Raw genomic sequence first — 10,357 nt, 5'->3', positions numbered from 1 at the left:
AATAACTTACTCAAAGCTCAATAAAGACAAAATATCAATTCTAAATCTATATAATTTCTGAATTAAATTGTTTTGTTCTATCACCAAAGTTAACAAGAAAAAACAAACAAACCAATATGTATATTAAACATTCACAACATAAATACCATAGATGACCTAACAATATCAATTGGTAGTTTTGTTACAAAACAATGATATAAATTGTAGACCATTACTATTAAAACAAAGAAGCATGACACAAACTGTTTATTATATATATTAACACCAGAGGGACATTTAGAGTGTTCCTTCTACCACACACATTATACTCTTTAACACTGTAACTACCTGACAGCCATAAAGCTTCTTATTTCCAAAGAATGCAACATGTAGATCTTCAATGTTTTCAGTTTACTAAAATGTTTAGTTAAAATAAAGTTATTTCAATTTTAAGTCTATCTCATGCTACGTTTATCATTTTATAAAGTACTTCATAACTTAATGTTTCATGAAAAATTCAAAATCTTCCTATTAACAGTAAGCAGCACCAATCTTTATACATATACTCAAAAGGTGATATACAAAACTAACTTTTATCTCTGTATTTCTATAGACTGATGGAACTTTTAGGTGAATAGGTCTATTCAGATACCAATAACTATTTTGAATCTATTCAATGTTACACAGCGTGGCTTTCAAATGCATCACTAAACTTTTGGAAAAGAAATATCAATAACTAACATACTGAGCAAGAGCAAGAATTTAAACTGAACAAAATACACTATTCATTTCAAGCAGGCCAAACTAGCCTAACAATCCTTTGACTGTTTATGTACATGTAAAACTGAATGAGTGCTTAAATCTTTATCAGTACAACATATAACCCAATAAAGGTGACATAAAATATCTTAACTCGATTGACTATTCCTTTTTTAGGATAATAAAGAGCAATGATTAGTAGGGCACATTACAAGTACAAATGTTGATGTCATTTATGTAAATAATAACAGAAAACATTCCTGTCATGTTTAGATGTACATAAAAGAATGTGTGCATTACATGAAAGATGGCAGTGACAGCAGTTAAAAAATGTTAAAACAGGTTTCACAGAATAGAAAAATAAAAAGGAACGGGTATTACAGAAAATGATAATATAAAGAAATATATAGGAAACAATACTAATATATGGGAAATAGAAATATTAATAAAAATATAGGTGATATTAATATACAGGTAACAAAAACTAATATATGGGAAATAAAAAATGAATAGAAATATTGGTGATATTAGTATATAGGAAACAATCCTAATATACGGGAAATAGAAGCTGAGCCTTGAATACAGTACTGTAGTCCATATATAGAACAAGCAAAGCAGTGACAGCACCAGATCAGACCAACTTAATGTCAGCAAACTTGTTCCTGTGAATACCAACATGACCAGTTATCCAGAAAAATTGGATGTAAATAGAAGATAGAAGAAAAATAGGCCAGCCAGTGTTGAATATTGTGAAAATAAGGTGAGAATTAACACAAAGCGATTCTCTGACCAGTAGAGAGTGAAGAGAGTTGGTATAAATAGAACAGTGAGTGTACTGTGTAGCTTCGATATCATTCAGAACAAAAGAAATGCCATATAACTTGACAGTGAACACAGAAACTGTAGAGTGGATATTGTACAAAACCACCTAGCTGCAACAAACCATGGCAGATCCAATAGACTTAACTGATTTTAAACCATCTGTATAACTGGGAATGAAAGAATGGTTCAAAAGATGTTTGGCAATGAAACCAGTACAACCAAATGCAAGTATCAACCTTCCTCAGATGACTCAGAGAAAGGCAACAGGCAGAGGTGGTAATAAAACATAGTGTGGTGGGCTGATTGATGGAAAAAGCAACATCAATCTGTGACATACTGAACTCAGTCAGCTTCACCTAAATATGAAGACCAAAGGGAAGAATGGCAGACTGTATATTCCCAAAAGTATAACCAGTGGAACCCAGTGTACAGACTCTGAACTGGAGACATATGGAAAGACCCTGTTCAAGGCTGAAGTCTCAGATGGTGAATAGGGTACAGCATCTTCAAGGCCAAGGTCCTGGCAGAAACTTAAATAAGAGACAAATAGTTCAGTTTTGAACAAAAAATCAATCTGCTCCACAAGAGGTGGAAGAAGGGATCTGGATGTTGAAGATATTCAGTGCCGTTGTACACTTTGTATTTCAGTCGGTTGGTTAAGTTTTACTTCTGTGTATATTTAACAATTACATCATTATATTGGGTCAGAAAGGCATTGTAAAGTAATAAAATCAAAAGCAGCCAATCAGGAAATGTTTAGAAAACTGAGGCTGTGCAAAAATAAAAATTCTTATTGCATTTTCACAATCTGCAATCATTTTGTATGTCCAACATTTGTTTCACTACTTTCATTACAGTTGGTGTTATGGTGGTGAAGATGAAAGAGCAAGTTTAGAGTTCTATGAAAAATAAAAAAATGATATTCATTAAGATGGTATTATAAGTAAGGTTAATTAAACATAAAAACCATGAAATGAGCACAATTAATTTTATTCTTAGCATGAAAAATCACACTTTACACAGAATTACTTGACAGAGAATTCACAAATTAATGGATAAATGTTTTATGAAAGCAATTTACTTGAAATATAATTTCAGTTAATAAATGGCTTGTAACTTTTACATAAACATTTGGCAAAACTCATGATAATACACTTTATATACTTAGAACATTTCAGTAGTTCATGTAATTTCATGGTTACATGGAGATTACAGAACTGGTCAGAATGACCAAGCACACATACAGGTTTAATAGAATATAATTTAATTGATAATGGAATATGTATGTGGATCACAATCAGTAGCCTAAATGTTTTGAAGTGCATTTTTTAAAATTCTTCAGATACACTTGCCATTTTGGAAACTTTTTGTAAGCCTAATTTTCTTTTCACTTTTGATAAAACACCACCAGTGACTTCATCAGGAAAACTGCTCTTGATTGGATGCTGTAAAAAATTACTTTTCATAAATGTACTTGCTACAGTTAATTTTAAACATGAGTGAGGAATAAAATCATGGAGAATGTTTATAATACATAAAGTTTGTTTTTCAATGGCCCATAATTAATCTTTTTGTTAAAATACAGTTTACTACTAATTATTTGGTATTGGATACTTTTGTATTAAGGTGGTTAATTACCTCAGACACATTTCAGTTACATTGTTAACCATACTGTTGGCAAGTCTTTCTAGAATTTTATATCAAATCTTATTTCTTTATTGAAGAAATTATAACAAAATAAATAGATTTTATAATCTTAAAATCCCTTTCTATGGGAAAAGATTAAGTATAGAAAATCTTAGTGATTTACATAAAAAACATAATTAAAGAAAAAGTTATTAATTCAAATTCTGTTAAACACTTATGAAACAAAAAGTAACTTCTGAATTACAAGGTGACAAGTGCCTGCAGGATCAAACAACTTCATGAGAAAGATAATCAATATATCTTGCTCTGATCCACCAAATACTTATGAAGCAGTATACAGCTTTGGTCTTCTTACACAAGAAGGAATGGTGATGTATAAAGGACTGTTCAGAGTGATGCAACTTAAACTGATTATCAAGTAATAAAGAGGAAGTTATCTTTCTATTCAAGTCACTAGTTGGTCCTCGATACTCTTCACTTGAAATATTGTGTGAGCTTTGTCTGAGTAATGACACTGATTTGTTGTAAATTGTTCTCACTACAGCTACTAATATTACTCCAGGGAAGGAAAGGTTATATTAAGATCTCTTTATAAAAGATCAACAGACAGGGTTTTCAGTATGTTTAAAAGTGGGTGATACTAATGAATCAGGGAGATAATCCTGTCAGTGTACTATGTAGTGCTGGATTGTGACTCTTCAGCATATTTTATGCACAATATCTTAAGGAAGATCCAGAGGCATGCTCTCCCAGAAATATTTAAAATCAGAAACACCATTCTCTCTATTTTCTGGTCTCTTTTAAAATAAGGGTATAAAAAAGTGATTAAATTTGCAATGAACATGTGATTTTGTGTTTCCTTCATTAGGTGTAAAACAACTTTTCATAAATGTTATATCTTTTCTCCTTTTGTAATGTGAAGATGCCTTTGAAGTAGGCAAAACTCTTTGGTAAATATAATTTTTGTGGGGGAGTGAGTGGGGTGGTTTGATTTACTGACTGAATACGAAACAACATGACTACATTTAATTTTGTATGATTGAGTAGAGAATGCCCATTAAGTACATACTACTGACCATACAATCTACATTACATTTTTCTCTCTCACAATAAAGTATTTAAAATGACTTTAAAACATATTTCTTTAATTAAGAACATGAAAAGTTCAGTTAAAATAATGTTGATGACTGAAATTTTACAAAATAAAATAGCTTGTTGACAAGAAATGTACAAAACCATAGAAACTAGACAGAATTAGGTAGATTCTCTGTTTTCAACTGAAATACGTGATTGACTTACCTGGCAACTTATGAAAAGCATGTTAAGAGCATTAAAAAAAAGAAGAGAGAAAATAGATTTTATTTAAATATATAAAATATTCAGGAAGGATGAATGTGTTGTGATTTCTTGTGATATATCTAAAAACCAAAGGATAAGAATGTACAAGTTTAGGATTTTAAAAAAGACACACTAGATTTCAGGTAAGACCAATTTTATCCTCTTAACAAGGTGTCATGCATAAACAATAAATTATCACTAGCATTAGTGTACAGCAACACCTTGCAAGATAGGAATAGACTCCAAGAGTGCATCCAGTGGCAAAGACAGGGTGGGCACATGATAATCAACCAACAATGCCACCCCTACATGTGCTCATCCATCACACAGCCTGTCATTTCTGTACAAAAAAAAAAAAAAAATACTGAAAGGTAACTGTATTGGCAGGTTACTGGTATATTTCCTGTAAGGAAAGACATGCAGAATGGTAGGAAGCAATCTGTGTTTTGATGTCATCCAGATTACAACGTAAACCTCGACAGTTCCATTGTATCAAGTTGGACATTATTACTCATGTGCAAGGAAGTTGGGTGGAGAACCCTTCTGTTTTCGTCCATGTCTTTTGTTCTTTACTGTCTTTATTTGAGGGAGGTCTGTCAACCTCCATGGATCCTGTCCTGGGTCGATTGGGTAGGTCTATGCTGTTTAAAGAGGATTCCAGTGACTGGGGACAAGAACAAATGATCCTTTTGCATCTTGTGGTGGGAGAAGGTGATGCACCCAAAGAAATGCCTGTACCCAGAACCAGAGAAAGTGGATCTTGGGATTTGTTGGAATGTATGTTAGGGACAGAGATGGATGTTAAGCTAATTCATCAACTTTTTTAACAATGCAGGTCAAAATCCTTTTCATTTGGTTTGAGAATGATTCTTTTGGAGACACAGAGATATCTGTCTGCACTCCCACTGTAGTTGTGGGATGACATGCAGCAGCCATACATCTGAGATGAAGTGCTGGACAGCAATTTTCAAGCCTCAGGATAAGTAATGTTATAAATCGTTTTCAAATGATGCATCTCTTTTTCTTCTAACCATTCTGGGCAAGAATGAGCACAGTTCAATGAACCACAACATGACGTCTTTGAGCGACCGAAACACTGACACTGGAAATATCTGAGAGGGTTTGTAATGTATGGCTATACCCTGCAATCAAGATAACCTGCCTTGATTGTGGCAGGTTGATGTGGTAATATAAATATCAGAAAAGGATGTGTTACACTCATACTGGTGGAGAGTTGTTGAATGCTAATTTACACATGTGGCATACATGTGTAATTAGATAGTAATTCACAGCTAGTAGTGAGTGACAATCTGTGCACGAGAAGGAAATCATATGAAAAATAGCTATAACTGTGAAAAGGGTGGGTAATTGCACTGGAATTTCAATGTGTTTTTTCAGTAAAACTTTACGTGTTATGTTATTTTCCCCATTCTAACTCTACACCTCATATACCGTGAAAAGAAAACATATTGCCCTTTTTATTTTCAAGAATGACTTCACGACACATTTGACTATCTTAAATAGCTTTAAGCCCTTTACAATATATGTATATTTATGCTTAAATTTTATTGCTCTTTGAACTGTGTCTAACTAATGATATCACCACACAAGTTGTGAACCACTTTGTAAACATGTAGCTTATGTTACCTGAAGAAATTATGTAATGCATTGGTTACTAATGAGCATACCACAGGAAAACGTTTTTTTTTTTTTATTTAACGTAATCTAAAACTTATATTTTATTTACCTTTATAATAATAAATAGTACACATGAAAAACTAGAAATATAGTACTTACCTGGGCCTTTTTTTTATCAACTCTCAATTAAAACTATTATTATAATGGTATTACTGCACTAAATGATTTTTAGATAATCAAAATTGCAACAAAGAATACAAAATAACATGCTTAAAGCACATATTGTACTAGGACTATCAAAATTTTCTGGCTTTCTTACCATTCAGTAAGACCCAATAAAAATTTAGCTAAACTTGCCAATGTGTTTCCTGTGGGAATAAAATTTGCACTGGAAGCAAAATAAACAAACTCCTGTACAGAAAATTATGTAATATAATATTTGGATTTCTGTTGGTTAAAAGTAATATAGTTTTAAATATCAAAGAGAACTAAATATTGGAAACTTGTGAAAGAGAAAACTTAATTATGGGTGTGGCTAAAGGGACTTGATTTTCTAGTTTATAGCTCTGTAACCAAATAAGATTGAAGGCTATAAAAAAATTATACTTTGTCTGAGTAATAACAATATTACAATGAGCGACTTATGTCAAATTTTGTAGTTCTTCAAGAAGTGGTCAATAAATGAGAAAAGAGGAAATACTTAAAATGCAAATATCACAATTCTGAAACAATGGAAAATTGAAGACATTTTAAATGTTGTCCTATAAAACTAGGAAATTAAAACTATATAATTTCCAAATTTGTATTACAAGCTAAGTTTTGTTGCCAAGTTTACTTACCACAATAATAAAAGTAACTTAATTAACCATAGTTAATATTAAGCGTCTGCCCAGAAGCGGTGTCTTTGTTCAAGGGCATGACGTAGCTGACCTTAACAGATTAGTAAAGTAGGGGCCAGCAGATACCTTAAAACCAGGAAAAATTAAAATTCACCTTCCAGGAAGTGAGCAGCAGCCTAAAGCCATTGTGGTAAGAGGGGTTCACTAGACCATTAACTTAGAATCAGTCACACAAGCTTTAGATGAACAAGGCATTCCACACAATAAAATAGAACGTATAATCTCAAAGAAAACACAGGCACCCACGAATCTCATACGCATTGATATTGACGACAGTTACAACATATAAAAATTAATAAATAATGGAATAACGCTTTGGTATAAAAAATACCAAGTAGAGCAACTGAAAACTCTGGTAGTTGTTGTAACACAATGCTACAATTGCCAAAGATATGGGCATGTCTCAGCAGCCTGCTTAGCAACACCGAGATGCTGCGGATGTGGCGGGGAACACCATATCAACCAATGCAAAAAAGATAAGGAAACACCTAAATGTTGTAACTGTGGTCAAACCCATACAGCAAATTACAAAGGATGTGATAAATACAAACAAATAAAACAACGTATTTATCAGATCAGAACACCAACAGAACAAAACCAACCTAATACAAACAGCTTACCTAAAACAGACATATCAACAGAATTCAATAAAACAACAAAAACCACGTAAATGCTGAAAGTAAAACAACCCCACAAACAGCAAGAGCAGAACATTAAAACCCAGGACAAGAACACTTTAACACAAACACAAAAACCAGAAGAAAACAGCCCCACCATACAAGAAACAAATATTAACACATCAGATAAAACAAGCCTATTCACAACAATAATCAAAAACATAATTACAGAATTCGTAACAGAATACACTAAACCAAACCAGACAACTAACTGTTTTGAACTACTGATCAATATCTCCAAAAAACACATCACACCCGACATAATATCAACACTTACTGGATACATGCTCACAGCACAATGTTCACAGTAGTATATATCAACATCCAAGGTGCAATAGCTTCCAAGAAACATGAGATCGAAGACCTAATACAAGAAACTAACCCCCCATATTATAATAGTAAGCGAAACTCTAATATACAATAACAATAGATTTAAAATAGCAAATTATTCAACCATAAGAAAAGACAGAACAAATAAAAATGATGAAAACAGAGGCATAATGCTTTTCTACAAAGTGGAGCTTTCAGTAATAGAAATTAAATTTAGCAGCAGCAATGAACATGATACTGTAGATATCCTGCAAAGGAATAAAACTGAAGTAACAGTAGCAGGAATTTACTGCTCACCTAACAAACAAATAGATATAACATTACTTAGCAACATCCTTTCCCACAACCAAAACTCCATAGTTATGGAGGACTTAAATAGTAAAAATGTTACCTTTGGATGCCGAAGCTCAAATTCCAATGGTAGAAATCTAATAAAATTCATAGACGATAATAATATAGCTTTAGTAAATGATACCACCCCCACACATACAGCGTATGCCACTAACTCCAGTGACATACTAGACCTGTGTATGTGCACATATAACCTAAGCCAGAAATTAATAAAATTTCAAGTGGGAAAGGATGTTGACAGTGATCACCTCCCAATATATTGTGTCTTTGATCTCGCCCCCCATAAAAATATAACATATAGGAAAGAAAAATTTAATTACAGAAAAGCAGATTGGCAATATTATAAACAGGAATTAAATAACCTGTTACCTAATAAAGTTATAAAAGAAGTTAAAACATGTCGAAATGGATAACTACTGTCAAACAATTACGGAATGCCTTCAGAAAGCAGCCAAGTTAACAATACCAAAACAACAAACAACACATGTAAACCCACCACAGAAATGATCAATATAATCAAAAAACGAAGACAATTAAGAAGCCAGTACATGATTACAAGAAACAGAGAAACCAAAACGCAAATAAACAACATTAGAAATCACATCAGAACACAAATAAAACAACAAAAACAAAATAAATGGGACAATTACTGCAATAAACTAAATGATAAGACTGACTCGAAAAAATTCTGGTCACATCTTAAAAGACTCACAAATGAAAACACAAACACAAAGAAATATCCTCCACTCGAACATAATAACACTATAGCACACACAAATAAATAAATAGCCGAAGCTTTCAAAGATCAACTCCAAAATATATTTGAAACTCACACTGATCCAGATATGAATACATTTTTCTACAATAGTCACTAATCACATAGTAAACAATAAACATCAATTTGAGCCAATTTTTCCAGTAAACATAACTGATACAAATACAAGTTCCGATACAGATTATGAAAGCACATTAATAACAAATGAAATATCCCTTCATGAATTACTAGAAGCAATAAAAAACACAAAAAACAAAGCACCAGATGAAGACGAAATACAAGCTATCCTCCTAAAAAAGGGCACTCCAAAATTGTTTGACCACTTAAATTCACTTTTTTAACTTATCACTATCCTCAGGATACATCCAAGTTTCTTGGAAGCTTGCAAATATATTAATGTTCTATAAGGAAGGAAAGCCAGCGAATAAACCTAATATTAGCCCAAAAGTTGGCGCTGGGTGGTGATGACTAGCTGCCTTCCCTCTAGTCTTAAACTACTAAATTAGGAATGTCTAGCGCAGATAGCCCTCGAGCAGTTTTGCACGAAATTCAAAACAAACAAACAAATATATACATATATAAAGTATAATCAGTACATGTGTATTTTTATCAAATCAACACTGAAATGCTGAAAATGTTTTTATAATAAATTTGTATAAAATACGCAAATATTTGAGATTTAAGTAATAATCTTTTATTGTGAAAATTATATGTATTTTATCCAAAAAACGTCACAAGCATAAGCAAAATAAGTAACTGAACAGTTTAAGAACTTTTTTCATCTTCATTAATATCAGACCCTTTGGCTTCCTATTAATGGCCAGTGATCCCAAAAGAATGTATGTATATATGTGTGTGTGTGTGTGAAATTGAATGCTTCGAATGAACATCCTTAATGAGTTGTGTTATATGCCACAACAGCAGTTTCTTTGGTACTACATTGTCAATCAAAGACTATAGCTTTAAGAACTAATATTTTATTCTTAATCTGCTAAATGTATTATTTCTATTGCTAATATTCTTAAGGTTACGTTTTAGGACTTAATTGACACCTAATGAAATACAATTTAGATTTTAGAAAGGTGCTCATACTGATGTCCAAGCTTCAAATGGTACAGCGGTTTGTTTGCAGGCTCACACCA

General features: G+C 32.3%; 1 long non-coding RNA gene across 1 annotated transcript; it reads right to left on the bottom strand.

Moving 5' to 3' along the window:
- Positions 1 to 1,551: 1,551 nt before the first annotated feature.
- Positions 1,552 to 9,764, bottom strand: LOC143242498 (uncharacterized). Its single transcript, XR_013022822.1, has 2 exons — positions 7,023 to 9,764; positions 1,552 to 3,005 (listed from the first exon to the last, which is right to left on the bottom strand). It is a non-coding gene; the product is annotated as an uncharacterized LOC143242498 (long non-coding RNA).
- Positions 9,765 to 10,357: the final 593 nt, after the last annotated feature.

Source organism: Tachypleus tridentatus, unplaced genomic scaffold (genome assembly GCF_004210375.1).
Source record: "Tachypleus tridentatus isolate NWPU-2018 unplaced genomic scaffold, ASM421037v1 Hic_cluster_2, whole genome shotgun sequence".
Lineage (NCBI taxonomy): Eukaryota > Metazoa > Arthropoda > Merostomata > Xiphosura > Limulidae > Tachypleus > Tachypleus tridentatus.
Note: the sequence above shows the minus strand (reverse complement) of the source record. Positions and strands in the feature narration are given on the sequence as shown.